Below are 16,400 nucleotides of genomic sequence, written 5' to 3'. Positions count from 1 at the left end.
ACATTCCTGACTGTAAAAGGAAAACAGATGTTGGTAATGTTTGACTACGTTTTACCCATCTCGAGTGAAAAATATAGAAGTGTGTCAAATGATATATGCAGAAGTGTATGGCTGGTTGTTTTGTTTTGTTGTTTTTCTGTTTTGCTTCAATAACAAATCTCACCAGATTAGGTCTGCTGAATGGTTGAAATCTTCCTAAGGATTAGTGGTCTAAACTCCCTGGTCCTGTAACTCTGCAGTGAGATCGACAAGATGATAGGGGAATAAAAGCCAATTTTGTAATGTAGTGGAGGAAGAAGTCAGACGCAGGAAACAGAGAGTTCAGAGTAGCGCTATACTTTATTCACCACACAGGTGAAAACGACGCCACTCAAACAAATGCCCCAAAACACAGGGGAACTAAACAGTCCCGAATAACTCACGTACACGAACAACCGTGACTTACAGGCGTGTACACATAAAACAATCCCGCACACCCAGCAGGCGGGCCGGCTGGATAATAAAGCCCAACTAATTAACCTAACTAAACACAGGTATAACGAATAAACAGACAAGGAGGGGGAGGAAAAGATCAGTGGCAGCTAGTAGGCCGGTGACGACGACCGCCGAGCGCCACCCGAACAGGAAGGGGAGCCACCTTCGGTAGGAGTCGTGATAAATTTGAAAGAAAATAAATATGGTTTCAAATGTGTGTTGGTTTAGAAATTTGTATGAAGAATATGGGTAGTAGTAATAATTTGTCATACAGTGAATAATTTGTCATTTGTCATATAGTACATAATCTGTCTGGATTTCTTGAATCAGAAACGCCCTAAACCTAACTGTTGTTCTGGTCTGTCCTCTCTTGAGGTTACGGCAAAAGGTGACCACAGATGTTATCTATATGCACGGGAGGGATAATTCGGCCGAGAACAGTGTGAACCTCAACCCCCTCTGACCGGCTGAAGTAATGGTGAAAATGGCATTCAGTATGGTCCTTCACCACTTCTGCCGTGAGACCTGAGTCCAAGCCAGCAACCTGTACACAGCATCCTCGTCGGAGCTATTAACTGCCTTTTCTCTCTTGCCTTTTCTCTCAGGAGTGTGCCATGAGTCCACGTGGAGGGAGCATGGAGAGAGATCCGTTGTGCAGTTGAGGTATTCTTGCCTACTGATTGTATCTGCATCTGCATGATGATGATATTCCGTTCAATTAATAATGTTTTACAGAACTTATTAATTGTTTAGTTAAGTAGTTGTCTATATAAAAATACATGATAATTAATTAACAACTGATGGGAGTTATTATATAACAGAAGAACTTTGAAATGTAATCTTCATTCTAATCATAGTTCGATCAAATGCTGAGGGTTGACTTACTTTCTGATGGAATTTCAGCGCCATCATGTGGCCAAAGGCAATTACATCAGCAAGTGACCGATAGATATTGGTTAGAAGATTGTCATATTGTTCTACAATTTGTCTGTTGAAATGTTACATGTAGAAAGACACTTTGTTTGCTACGGCATAAAATGTTGACGATAGATGTTGACAACAGATATTTGGCGACACTGGAACGTCACTGAAAGATTATCATGCTTGCCATCGTATTAGCCAGAGTAGAACATTTTCATAATCTGTTTACCATTCTGTTTACCATTCTCTAAAACTGTTGTCAGAGTTTTAGAAGGAACAAACTACATATTTTGTTTGTTATGTGATAAAAAAACGTACTGTACTTCAGTAAATAGGTAATCGCCTCTACTCATGAGTGAGAATTTACCGGTATGTCTGCGCACGCGCAATCCACACAGGTCATTAGGCACGTGTGCGTGCTAACATACATTCTATTTGCGTTTACAAGAGGCTTCAGAAGAGGACCAGACGATCCTGGCAGAAACAGTTTGAAGTTGTGAAGAACATATTATCCGCATAATAAAATGGCTAGAGGAAGTCGCAGTGCCAGTCGTTCTTCGGCACCAACCAGGTAATGAGTTTTGAACGATAATGAAACTAGGTCAGATGCCGGTTTATTAAAATGTTAACAGCTTCGGTTGCATAGCAGTTACCTGGTTATAGTGTCCATGTGCATAATTGTAATTGAATGACACACAGCTTTTTTAGAAACACAGCCCTAAAACTAGTGCCATATGACTGACACTTTTCCTAATAGTTGTCTGCATCACAAAGGTCCTTAGCTACATCTGTGGGTCATTTTTCAGTTCTTGACCCCAAGGGCAGTGGGTAGAAGGTCAGTATTTGCCCGAAAAGTTTGCATAAACCAAAGAACAAATTATTCCATCAATTTTGAATAATTGCTGTTTCTTATTGTCAGTCAGACTGTTTTCCTGCACATATTCGTTCTTGGTGATAATAACCAATGTGGCGGTATAAGATAGGAGATCAGCTGTTTACTAACCAATAGAGGCCAAGTCTTTGAGTGCATGCATCCTCCGAAGATGGAGAGGGACAATTCATGGCTTGATCAGAGGAAAGTGGCCAGGGAGATGGTTGATGAAGAGTCTGGTGATGATCATGTAGATCAGTGGTTCCCAGGCTTTAAACTTACTCTTGAAAGTTGTGATAGTAAAATGCACACGGTGCAATTTTGAAATTGGGTAGTGCATCATCAGTTCCTCTTGTCATGTTAGCCATTGCTTTGTCATACCTCATACCTCACCTGTCATATTGTCATACCTTAGAGGTATTTATAACTTGTCAGAAATTCCAGATCAACTAGCCCATGTCAGCTAAAAAAAATTTTTTTTTTTTTTTAGCCCGTAGATATTGTTATAATTGCAGGAAAACGTGCTTTAAAACTACAACATTTTATTTTGCACCCCATGACAAAATGTGTAGAATTGCAGGAAAACGTGCTTTAAAACTACAACATTTTCTTTTGCACCCCATGACAAAATGTGTAGAATTGCAGGAAAACGTGCTTTAAAACTACAACATTTTCTTTTGCACCCCATGACAAAATGTGTAGAATTGCAGGAAATGAGCTTTAAACCATGTGACGTCACAGTTTGATTTCTTGATACCTTTTCTTAAAATGGAACTAGACCTGTCCTAGAAAGCCCAAACTCCTCCCTTCAGCTAAGTGAGGTCACGCAAGCGACCCATTCACTCACTGAGAAGTGTCACAAAATACTCCTTGATGTCAGACATTGACTACACGACGACTGAGGCAATTGAATCTGTCGCTGACAGTATTACAACAGCTAGAAAGAGTTTTGTATGAAGCAAACTATTAAAGGATTGTCTGGCCAATGGGATGTCTCAAAAGTGGCATTACTCCAACAAGATTAGTTCTGGTATTTCTACAATTATGGTTGATGAATTTGATTACTTAATATTATATCATATAAGCCTGCCATTGAGGTTTTGGAAGAAGAACATCATGTGGCCTAGCCATAGCAATGGAATGCCCTAGATGCAGTAAACAAGGAACATAAAAGATAGCTTGTCGATACTGTTCTATGAAATCTCTGCAGAACTAATTCAAAAGGTGCATTATGCAGAAATGTATTGATCATTTAAATTTGCCTTGAATTTCCATGAAAGTATACAGCATGGTACTTGGAATGGCCAAACCAGACATTCGTCAGTAAACAAGCAACATTATGCAACTTTGAAATATTCTATCAGGTAATTGCACTCCTTTATGTGTGATGCCAGGATATCAACCTCTCCCTCAACGTGATCAAGACAAAGGAGATGATTGTGGACTACAGAAAAAGGAGGGCTGGGAACACTCCCATTCTCATCAACGGGGCTGTAGTGGAGCAGGTTGAGAGCTTCAAGTTCCTTGGTGTCCACATCACCAACAAACTATCATGGTCCAAACACAACAAGACAGTCGAAGAGGACACGACAATGCCTATTCCCCCTCGGGAGACTGAAAAGATTTGGCATGGGTCCTCAGATCCTCAAAAATGTCTACAGCTGCACCATCAAGAGCATGGTTGCATCACCACCTGGTATGGCAACTGCTCGGCCTCCGTGACACAAGACACAACAGAAGGTAGTGTGTACGACCCAGTACATTACTGGGGCCAAGCTTCCGGCCATCCAGGACCTCTATACCAGGCAGTGTCAGAGGAAGGCCCAAAAAGGACTCCAGCCTCCAGAATAGTCAGACTGTTCTCTCTGCTACCGCACGGCAAGCGGTACCGGAGCACCAAGTCTAGGTCCAAAAGATTTCTAAACAGCTTCTAACCCCATAAGACTCCTGAACAGTTAATGAAATGGCTACCTGGACTATTTGCATTGTCCCCACCCCCATTTTTGTGCTGCTGCTACTCTCCGTTTATTAGCCATGCATAGTCACTTTACTTCTACCTAGATGTACATATTACTTCAATTACCTCGACTAACTGGTGCCCTAGCACAATGACTCTGTACCGGTACCCCCTGTATATAGCCTCGCTATTGTTATTTTACTGCTGCTCTTTAATTATTTGTTATTTTTATCTCTAACTTGTTTTAGGTATTTTCGTAAAACTGCATTGTTGGTGTATCCCTCTCTGATGCTATGTTTGGACGTTAGCCAACAGCCAGTGAAATTGCAGGGCACCAATCTCAAAACAGAAATCTCATGATTAAAATTCCTCAAACATACAAGTATTATACACCATTTTAAAGGTACACTTCTCGTTAAACCAACCACAGTCGGATTTCAAAAAGGCTTTACGGAGAAAGCAGACCTTGCGATTATGTTAGGTCAGCACCTAGTCACAGAAAAACATACAGCCATTTTCCAAAGAAGGAAAGGTGTCACAAAACTCAGAAATAATGTTATAAATATTCATTTACCTTTGATGATCTTCATCGGAATGCACTCCCAGGAATCCCAGTTCCACAAATGTTTGTTTTATTCGATAAAGTCCATCATTTATGTCCAAATACCTCCTTTTTGTTCACGCGTTTAGCCCAGTAATCCAAATGCACAATGTGCGAGCAATTCGTTCAGACAAAACGTCCAAAAAGTTATATCACAGTTCGTAGAAACATGTCAAACAATGTATAGAATCAATCTTTAGGATGTTTTAATCAGAAATCTTCAATAATGTTTCAACCGGACAATTCCTTTGTCTTTAGAAATGAAAAGGAATGCAGCTCGCTCTCACAGCCGCCCGCCTGACTTAGCTCATGGTATTCTGACAGACCTCTTAGTCAAACAGCTCTTATTTGCTCCCCCTTCACAGTCGAAGCCTGAAACAAGGTTCTCAAGACTGTTAGTGGAAGCCATCTAGTGGAAGCCTTGTGAAGTGCAATATGACCCCATAGACACTGTATATTGGATAGGCAAAGACTTGAAAACCTACAAACCTCAGATTTCCCACTTCCTGGTTGGATTTTTTTCTCAGGTTTTTGCCTGCCATATTTTTGTTATACTCACAGACATCATTCAAACCGTTTTGTTTTCTATCCAAATCTACTAATTATATGCATATTCTAGCTTTTGGGCCTTAGCAGGCAGATTACTCTGGGCACCTTATTCATCCAAGCTACTCAATACTGCCCCCAGTCCAAGAGAAGGGTTTTAAATAAACATTCACTGTAAGGTTGTATTGTATTCGGCGCATGTGGCAAATAACATTTGATTTGATTTCATATCTAGGAAAACCAACTTTCCAAAGACTGGAACTAAGAGTGTATAAGCAATCATACAAGAGGTATTGATGATGCAATGATTCCGATGTTGAAGATGTGTGTAATGAGGAACATTCTGACGCTGCACTGAAAACATTTATGAAATTGCTACTTCCGGTTACTGACAGGCATGTACCCATAAAGAAACTGACTGTTAAGACTGCTATCCCCATGGATAGAAGATTAATTGACAAACTGTATGGCTGAGAAGGATGATGTTAAGGGAATGGCAAACAAGTCTGGTAACACAGCAGATTGGCAAACATACAGTAAGTTGAGAAATCCCGTAACTAAACTAAATAAATATGAAACTAAGTTACATATCTTTCCGATTTGGTCATAACTACACGTACGCTACGGTCACAAGAAGCAGGCCTCCTTACTGTCCCTAGAATTTCTAAGCAAACAGCTGGAGGCAGGGCTTTCTCCTATAGAGCACCATTTTTATGGAATGGTCTGCCTACCCATGTGAGAGACGCAGACTCGGTCTCAACCTTTATGTCTTTATTGAAGACTCATCTCTTCAGTAGGTCCTATGATTGAGTGTAGTCTGGCCCAGGAATGTGAAGGTGAACAGAAAGGCACTGGAGCAACGAACCGCCCATGCTGTCTCTGCCTGGACGGTTCTCCTCTCTCCACTGGGATTCTCTGCCTCTAACCCTATTACAGGGGCTGAGTCACTGGCTTACTGGTGCTCTTCCATGCTTTCCCTATGGGGGGGTGCGACACTTAAGTTGGTTGAGTCACTGATGTGATCTTCCTGTCCGGGTTGGTGCCCCCCCTTGGGTTGTGCCGTGGCAGAGATCTTTGTGGGCAAACTCTGCCTCTGGTAAATTGGTGGTTGAAGATACCCTTCAGGTGGTGTGGGGGCTGTGCTTTGGAAAAGTGGGTGGGGTTATATCCTGCCTGTTTGGCCCTGTCCGGGGGTATCGTCGGACAGGGCCACAGTGTCTCCCGACCCCTCCTGTCTCAGCCTCCAGCATTTATGTAGTTTGTGTTGGGGGGCTAGGGTCAGTCTGTTATATCTGCGGTATTTCTCCTGTCTTATCTGGTGTCCTGTGTGAATTTAAGTATGCTCCCTCTAATTCTCTCTCTTTCTCTCTTTCTTACCTCCTTCTCTCTTCTTTCTTTCTCTCCCTCGGAGAACTCCCTCGGAGAACCTGAGCCCTAGGACCATGCCTCAGGACTACCTGGCCTGATGACTCCTTGCTGTCCCCAGTCCACCTGGCTGTGCCAGTCTAACACAACACCACAGATGTCTCAAGTTTTGAGGGAGCATGCAATTGGCATGCCTGTTTTTAAGGTATCTGTGACCAACAGATGCATATCTAGCTATTCTTTGAGTCAGCTACTCAGCTACTACCTTTTACTGCAGTGCTAGCTAGCTGTAGCTTATGCTTTCAGTACTATATTCATTCTCTGATTCTTTGATTGGGTGGACAACATGTCAGTTCATGCTGAAAGAGCTCTGATAGGTTAGAACACATCCTCCGGAAGTTGTCATAATTACTGTGTAAGTCTATGGAAGGGGGTGAGAACCGCGAGCCTCCTACGTTTTGTATTGAAGTCAAGGTACCCAGAGGAGGACGGAAACTAGCTGTCCTCCAGCTAAACCATGGTGCTGCTACCTTACAAAGTGCTGTTGAGGATACTGTAGACCTTCATTGCAAAACACACCCATTGTCATTACTTTACGTGAATTGATATCTCAGAATGTTTAAATGTGAAAAATTATTGGTTTAGCTTCTATATATTCTGTGGCTGCATGAAATAGCAAACATAACGTGAATTCAGTGAAGACATCACCTCATCTTTGTGGCTCCCTGATGAAGCGGTAACATCCATGACTGTAGTTAGGCCACAGATAGACAATGAATTAATTAATGGGTTAGTTATAAAAAATCTTGAGCAGGTGTTTGGCTCCTTCTCGATGCTGTGTGCACACATATACATGCTGAAATCTGACGTATGGCACCGCCCGTGACAAGAGTATGTCCCTTGCCTCTAGCCTAGCCGAGCAAGGAGTTTTTGTATGGAGGTCAATGAGAGAGTGTCGAATTGTATCAACAACAAAAATGGATGGCTTATCTGCTATGTGAGGTTTATTTGGTCGAATAGAAGTTTCGTAATGCTTAATTAAGTTGTTAGGAGTGCACTGATATAAGTAGGACATGTGACATCCTGGCAACTTTGAGGAAAATTGTTTATATCGGGGCCGCCTCAAGATGGCTATGCATATTCATGGCATGAGGCTAGTAGCATAGCATCTCTATCTATTGAAAACAGGCGGTTGACGTCAACAACCCTCATCAAATATTCAAAAAATGATTACAATAATGAGATGTATCCACCAATCCAAAGAAAAGACAGGTGGGAGCTAGACAGCCCGCCGTGCCACTTTGTTGACAACATATCCCATTGTTAGGGAGACATGCATCCTGTCAGTATATACATCATATTTGGCCAAGAGGATAATAGGAATTTACTAAGTGGATGGGAACTGTACCAACAAATCACAGCTTGTGAGATATTAACGTCATGGCAGTAACGTTACTGTCCTGTCAGAAACATCAAGACTTCCGTTTTTCAGATTTTACCATCAAAATAAAAGTCTGTGGTAAAACACTATGTGTATGATACGAAATCAATCATTTTTTCAGCTTTGTCCATAATGCATAATGTTAAAATAATGTTACAAAAAATCTAAACCAAAGATAATTACAACTTTATATAAGATAAATCATATTATAAGGTGGAGCACATTGATAAATGGTTGAATGTAAAGAACATAATACTCTACAGACCCTATTGAAGTAGCACTAGTGTCTACAGTGCAATCGGGAAGTACTCAGAACCCTTCACTTTTTCCATATTTTGTTAGGGTACAGCCTTATTCTAAAATGGATTAAATCATTTTGTTTTCACACAATACCTCATAATGACAAAGCAGAAACAGGTTTTTAGAAATCGTTGCTAATTTATAGTAAAAAAATAACACATATCACATTTACATAACTATTCAGCCCCTTTAATCAGTATTTCTTGAAGCACCTTTGGTAGCGATTACAGCCTTGGGTATTCTTGGGTGTGATGCCACAAGCTTGGCACACCTGTATTTGGGGAGTTTCTCCCATTATTCTCTGAAGATCCTATCAAGCTCTGAAGGTTTGGATGGGGAGCGTCACTGCACAGCTATTTTCAGGTCTCTCCAGAGATGGTCGATCGTGTTCTGTCTGCAGCATTGTCTGCAGCATTGAAGGTCCCCAAGAACACAGTGGCCTCCATCATTCTTAAGTGGAAGAAGTTTGGAACCACCAAGACTCTTTCCAAAGCTGGTCACCTGGCCAAACTATGCAATTTGGGGGAGAAGGGCCTTGGTCAGGGAGGTGACCAGCAACCTGTTGGTCACTCTGACAGAGCTCCAGAGTTCCTCTGTGGAGATGGGAGAACCTTCCAAAAGTACAACCATTTCTGCAGCACTCCACCAATCAGACCTTTATGGTAGAGTGGCCAGACTGAAGCCACTCCTCAGTAAAAGGCACATGACAGCATGCTTGGAGTTTGCCAAAAGGCACCTAAAGGACTCTCAGACCATGAGAAACAAGATTATTTGGTCTGATGAAAACAAGATTGAACTCTTTGGCCTGAATGCCAAGCGTTACTCGAGGAAACCTTGCACCATCCCTACGGTGAAGCATGGTTGGTGGCAGCATCAGGCTGTGGGAATGTTTTTCAGCGGCATCGAGGGAGTGTTAGTGTTATACCCAAGAACTTGAGGCTGTAATAGCTGCCAAAGGTGCTTCAACCAAGTACTGAGCAAAGGGTCTAAATAGTTATGTAAATGTGATATTTGCATTTTTTTATTTTTGTCAATTAAACTTATAAAAATCTGTTTTTTCTTCGTCGTTATGGGTATTGTGTGTCAGATAAAGACCCTGCTTCAAAACTCAAAAGGACAGACAGTGTCTGCTCAGTTTTACCACGCTCGCCACCGGGTCTGTGTATCACCAAACAGTGGGTGTCTTAGGGAATCTTCAATTTAATTTGTGTCACCTCAACGCCACCCCATTAATCACTCCTGTCGAAGGCGCCCTTCTCCGTAGAACAAAGCATATCACAGGACTTGTCGTGACGAGCAACCCCCTCCCTCTAGGCAGAAGTAACACAGAAAATCTTCACAAGTCCACTTGAAGCTACCTTCACCTATTTAACAGTAACCACTTTTTTTGTTTTAACATTATTTAACTAGGCAAGTCAGTTAAGAACAAATTCTTATTTACAATGACGACCTAGGAACAGTGGGTTAAATTACGAGCCTAGTTGGTTTAGCCACAGATTAGCCATGATTGTCTGAGACATGCCGAGAGATGAGTTTGGATTGGTGCCATATCGCATGCTTCTGTCTATTTGAGCTGGTCAGTATGTGCAGGTAATGCTGTCTAACACAGCTTTTTTTTAAGTATTGCGTAGTAAAACTGCAGAAGTGCTGCTCTCCACTTTCTGGAGTACTGAGTTTTGAAATCAATAGAATTCGAGTGATAGCTAAGGAGATGGGGAAAAAAACCTGTCTCCAGATTAAGTCTTCAAACTAAGGGCAACCATGGCATCCGTGACAGGAGACGGATCCATCTATGATGTATACGGGTAAGATAGTCTAGCTCGCTATATTTTAAGATATTGTGCGTTTCTAATTTTGAGTGTACTGTTAGCTAGCTAACGTTACTTGTATGATCTTATTATTCGTATCTCAGAACCATTTGCTTGGCTAGTTATAGCCTAATGTTAGCTAGCTAACATTGAATTTGGTTGGTTAGCTACCTGCAGATTCATGCAGGGTAGTAACGTCATGAGTTGGGATTATGGTTCATTATTTAGCTAGCTACATGTCACTATGCAAGTAATCATTTCAGGTGAGTTTGTCAATTAAGTCTGGCCATCTACTCCGATTTCAGAGCACACTCGACTGAGTGTGCCAGAGCACAGAATTATTCATGAATTTATGGACGCTCAACAAACGTTGAATACGGCCGGTGTCAGTAAACGTCAGCAAAAAAGTGTAAATAAATTGTTGCCAGCAGCACAGTTAGTTACCAACGCTCTGGATAACATGTCTAACCAGCTCTGCTAGGGCGAGTAGAGTGATCAGAGTTTGGATGGGGGCTAAAGCTTAAGAGGGTGTGAACGATGATGAGTGGGTGTAGACAAAGAAAAGCTCTCCAGTAAGGCCATTTTCTCAAAAGTGAGGGAAACAGGTTGATCAACTTTCAAAGCAGAATTACTTTCCCATTGTTCCTCAAATGCAGTGTATGATATACCACTTTGTAGCTCTGTCTCTGCTTTTATCCAATGTAAAAAACACAATTTCAAATGTTGCTACATAAGACTGAATCAAGGCGGTCGGTAGGTCACATATGCAATCTAGCAGACACCTTTATCCAAACCGACTTAGTCATGCATGCGTACATTTTACATTTGGGTGGTCCGGGAATCAAACTCACTACCCTTGCGTTACAAGTAGAGGTCAACCGATTAATCAGAATGGCCGATTAATTAGGTTTTGTAAGTCGCTCTGGATAAGAGCGTCTGCTAAATGACTTAAATGTAATGTAAATGATAACAATCGGAAATCTGTATTTTTGGGCGCAGATTATTATTTATTTTTTATATATATTTGTTATACCTTTGTTTAACTAGGCAAGTGAGTTAAGAACACATTCTTATTTTCAATGACGGCCTAGGAACGGTGGGTTACCTGCCTTGTTCAGGGGCAGAACGACAGATTTTCACCTTGTCAGCTCGGGGGATCCAATCTTGCAAACTTACAGTTAACTAGTCCAACACAATAACGTTCTGCCTCTCTCTCGTTGCACTCCACAAGGAGTGCAGTAAGCCAAGGTAAATTGCTAGCTAGCATTAAACTTATCTTACAAAAAACAATCAATCATAATCACTAGTTAACATTTACATTTAAGTCATTTAGCAGACGCTCTTATCCACTACACATGGTTGATGATATTACTAGATATTATCTAGCATGTCCTGCGTTGCATATAATCTGACTGAGCATACAAGTATCTGACTGAGCGGTGGTAGGCAGAAGCAAGCGTGTAAACATTCATTCAAACTGCACTTTCATGCATTTTGCCAGCGGCTCTTCGTTGTGCGTCAAGCATTGAGCTGTTTATGACTTCAAGCCTAGGCTGGTGTAACCAAAGTGAAATGGCTAGCTAGTTAGCGTGCGCTAATAGTGTTTCAAACATCACTCGCTCTGAGCCTTCTAGTAGTTGTTCCCCTTGCTCTGCATGGGTAACGCTGCTTCGATGGTGGCTGTTGTCATTGTGTTTCTTGTTCAAGCCCAGGGAGGAGCCACGAGAGGGATGGAAGCTATACTGTTACACTGGCAATACTAAAGTGCCTATAAGAACATCCAATAGTCAAAGGTTAATGAAATACAAATGGTATAGAGGGAAATAGTCCTATAATAACTACAACCTAAAACTTCTTACCTGGGAATATTGAAGACTCATGTTAAAAGGAACCACCAGCTTTCATATGTTCTCATGTTGTGAGCAAGGAACTGAAACGTTAGCTTTCTTACATGGCACATATTGCACTTTTACTTTCTTCTCCAACACTTTGTTTTTGCATTATTTAAATCGAATTGAACATGTTTCATTATTTACTTGAGGCTAAATTGATTTTATTGATGCATTATATTAAGTAAAAATAAGTGTTCATTCAGTATTGTTGTACTTGTCATTATTACAAATACATTTTTTTAAATCGTCCAATTAATCTGTATCGACTTTTTTGGTCCTCCAATAATCAGTATCCGTGTTGAAAAAATCATAAGTCGACCTCTAGTTACAAGCATCATGCTCTACTAACTGAGCTACAAAGGACCTCAAAGGAGAGGGTGCCCAGTCTATGTGTATTCAGTGTTTAGCTGTGTTTATGTTTATGATGTAATTTCAAACCAAACGTAACAGAAAACTAGGAGGCACAACTTCAATTTAGTTTGGTGTTTCTTTGCCTTTGAAGCATCTTTTGATTGACACGATGAACCCTGTGCCCTCAGGGCCGTTTGGTCTCTTCCTTGTGTTTTAACGCCAGGGTAGTGGGTTCGATCCCCGGGACCACCCATACGCTTTGGATAAAAGCGTCTGCTAAATGGCATTTATTATTATTATTATATATTTTGACTGCCTCGGCTCTTCCATTACAGTTAACTGCCTTGTTCAGGGGCAGAACGACAGATTTTTACCTTGTCAGCTCAGGGATTCTATCTAGCAACATTTCAGTTACTTGCCCAATGCTCAAACCACTAGGATACCTGTCAGCCAAAAGGCAGGGATACAATTTCTCCAAAAATGTCACTCCCACTGGTCAGTTAGCAGGCTATCTCCTGCCTCTACATGCTTGTAAAAAGTGGGATACTCTTTATCTGTCCTCATCTTGATATATCAAAGTTTGCTGACGTTTTTTGAAGAAACCCGCCATCTGAGATTTTTAAACAACACTTCCACTCTGGCCAGGTCCACAAGTTGAATTACAGCAGTGCTGTAACACCAAGTTGGACACCCAGCAACAAAGTAATGTAGCGACCCGCACAGACAGCTGTGTGTTATGTGTTAGGCTATTCGTTGGTTGTGTTGTACTGACCAGTACCCAGTGTTCGCGGCGTCCGACATGCCAATCAACCTGCTATCTGCCAATCATGGGAATGCCTGGAATGTTCTGATGCTGGGCATTCTGGTGGAGTGGTGTGGAGGGGGTTGGGCAGGGGGATGGAGCATTGGAAGTTCAGACCAGGTTTAGCCATTGTTCTTTCTTACATCTGGGTTTCACAAGAGAAGGTCACTGGTTGGTTTGTAGGGTATCTTTCATTTATTTGGCGTTGTCTACGGCCAAATAGTAGCCTGTTGGGTTAATAAACCGTAAATTCATAAGTTCAATCCTCTGTCTGGACAATTGTTCCTTTATGATCTAGTCAGGTCATTACATTGGTGTCAGAAGTAAAAATGTTGATAAAAGTTAGCCAGCTAGCTAGCTAGCTGACTTCTGTGGCTAGATACCGTAGGTCAGAACGGGGGTTGAAAATGCTTCGAGAGGAATCCAAAAGTGAAGGTGGAGGTAGGGGATGATTATGGAAAAGGAGGTGCGTGTGCATGGACGTCGGAGGATCTGGCTGAGGAGATCGCCAGGGCGTCGGAGCCCAGAGGTCGCTTGAGGGAGGACATTAGAGTGATGGCAGGTGAAGCAGGCATGAGTGCTTCTTCGACAGTGCTTCACGCGGATTCAGGTGGGCGGACCGAAGGGGTGACGTCGACAAACATGGCGGCGCCCAGTTCCCGGCTGCGTATTCCGGTGAGGTGGATTGGGAAGCTTTTCATGCTCAGTTTGAACTGTTAGCTAATTTTAGGGGGTGGTCGGTTGAAGAAAGGGCACTGCAGTTGGCTGTATGCCTCACGGATGATGCTCTGGCCTGTTTGATATTGATTAGGCCCGAGGACAGACATGATTATGGTGCTTTAGTGGGAGCGCTGAGGAGGCGCTATGGACAGTGTGTACAGCCCGGGCTGCAACACTCCGAACTGAGTTATAGACGCAGGCAGCCTCGAGAGCCTCTACGGGTGCTAGCTAATGACATTGAGAGCCTCTCTCGGGGGGCATATGCTCACAGGCCCCCCTCCGTGCAGAGCGAGCTAGCACGGGACCAGTTCATACAGGCTCTCTCTCCTACGGAGCTGCGCATACAGACCCAGCTGGCTCATCCTGAGTCATTGCAGGTAGCCTTGGAGATGGCTTTGGAGAGGGAGCTGGTGTGGGCTGGGACTTCAGCTGGGGCTTTGGTGGGGGTGAAGGGAAACAGACCCTCTATGCGGGCTGGGGGGCAGAGCAGCCCAGAGCCGGAAAAGCCTGCATGGGTGGATGAAATGACAGAACTCATTCGTGCTGTGTTGGAGGAAACACCGTGCACCTGGCAACCTTGATTAGCGCGCACTGCACCCGGCCCACCACAGGAGTCGCTGGTGCGCGATGAGACTTGGATATCCCTACCGGCCAACCCCTGCCTAACCCGGACGACGCTAGGCGTGCGTCGCCCCACGGACCTCCCGGTCGCGTCCGGTTACGAAAGAGCCTGGGCGCGAACCCAGAGTCTCTGGTGGCACAGCTGGCGCTGCAATACAGCGCCCTTAACCACTGCACCACCCGGGAGGCCCCGGGGTTGGACTTTCTTAGGAGCACAGGCTGCCAGTTAGACCTAAATGGGGGCACACTGAGCTTCCAGGGAGGGCCGGCAGTCACCATGGCCCCCCTAATGTCACATTCACTCAACCCAACAAACCCTTCACTCCAACAGTTAAAGCAGCAGAGACTCATGGCTTCCCCCCCTCCCCCACATCTGTCTGTGCCTTTTCCCCAACCCCTCTGTCACCTAGGGCTGTGTGTTACATTCCCCCAGCTACCCCCACGACACAGCCCTCAGTGAGCCCGGGCCGCAACCCCCCAGCCCAGCTACCCCAGATGGGAGAGGACAGGACACTGTCTGCGGTGAGGGAGATATGGGGGTGGAACTGTGTTGGTCTTGACCCCGAGCAGCAGGAACGGTTGTGGCAGTTGCTGTTTGAATTCAGAGACAGCTTTGCGCTGAGTGAGGAAGGTCACTCAGATGGGTCAGACTCATCTGGTGCAGCATGAGATCGACACAGGTGATGCTCGACCTATCAAGATGCGCCCCCGCCGTATCCCACTGGCATGCCAGGGGGCGGCAGACAAGGCTGTAATGGAGATGCAGAGTTCATTGAGCCCTCAGACAGTCCCTGGGCGGCGCCAGTCGTCATGGTTCCGAAGAAGGGCAAGCTGAGGTTCTGTGTGGACTACAGGTGGCTGAATGAGGTAACCAGGAAGGACTCATACCCCCCATACTACGTATTGATGAGTCGTTGGACCTGGTTAGGTGGTCCTCCTGGTTCTCCTCACTAGACCTCCGCAGTGGCTACTGGCAGGTTCCCCTCTCCCCAGAGGCCAGAGCCAAAACTGCGTTCTCCACCAACAGAGGACACTGGCAGTTCAAGGTCCTGTGCTTCGGCCTGTGCAACACTACAGCTACTTTTGAGCGTTTGATGGACAGGGTGCTGGATGACATCCCCCGACAGCAGTGTCTGGTATACCTCGATGACATCCTGGCCCATGGCAGTGTCGTGACATTGTATTAGTTAATGTGAACACTGTTGTTCATCGAATGATTAAAGTTTCTAATTGCTTAATGGTTAACTGAATCAAGCAATTATTAACTCATTAACCTGGGGCACCATGGGAAAACTATTTTTTATTGAGTTTCTATTTCCCAAATTAACTCAAAGAATATCAGAAAACCGATTTTACAACAGCCGCTAATTAACCAGTTACCTCCACAATCTCGTCCTGAACGTTGTATAATCCGGGAATCTGCACGGACCCGGGTCTCACCAATGAGTTCGTACCACACCAATCTTAGTTGAATATTTATTTACTAAAAAGCTAAAATGATGATAAAAGATACACATAGACAAAACACATTATAGGCTATTGATTAGAACTTAGTATAATGGGCCAACACACTATGGCGCGTGTTACCCAAAAAGGGTGATTTCAAAGAGTGAGAGAAAAAAAGTACACGAGATAAATATACATTTGAGTGAATTTGTCAGCTATGCTATTCTAACCCTAGCCTTGCCCCAAACTGCCGCTCTTATGGGTCAGAATATAATGATGTAATT

General features: G+C 43.5%; 1 long non-coding RNA gene across 1 annotated transcript; it reads left to right on the top strand.

The window, feature by feature from the left end:
• The first annotated feature begins 581 nt into the window (after positions 1–581).
• LOC124018158 lies at positions 582–6,838 on the top strand. The gene is made up of 5 exons (XR_006835582.1): positions 582–642; positions 850–952; positions 1,080–1,137; positions 1,844–1,966; positions 6,782–6,838. It is a non-coding gene; the product is annotated as an uncharacterized LOC124018158 (long non-coding RNA).
• Positions 6,839–16,400: the final 9,562 nt, after the last annotated feature.

This window comes from Oncorhynchus gorbuscha, unplaced genomic scaffold, assembly GCF_021184085.1.
Source record: "Oncorhynchus gorbuscha isolate QuinsamMale2020 ecotype Even-year unplaced genomic scaffold, OgorEven_v1.0 Un_scaffold_403:::fragment_2:::debris, whole genome shotgun sequence".
Taxonomy (NCBI): Eukaryota; Metazoa; Chordata; class Actinopteri; order Salmoniformes; family Salmonidae; genus Oncorhynchus; species Oncorhynchus gorbuscha.
Note: the sequence above shows the minus strand (reverse complement) of the source record. Positions and strands in the feature narration are given on the sequence as shown.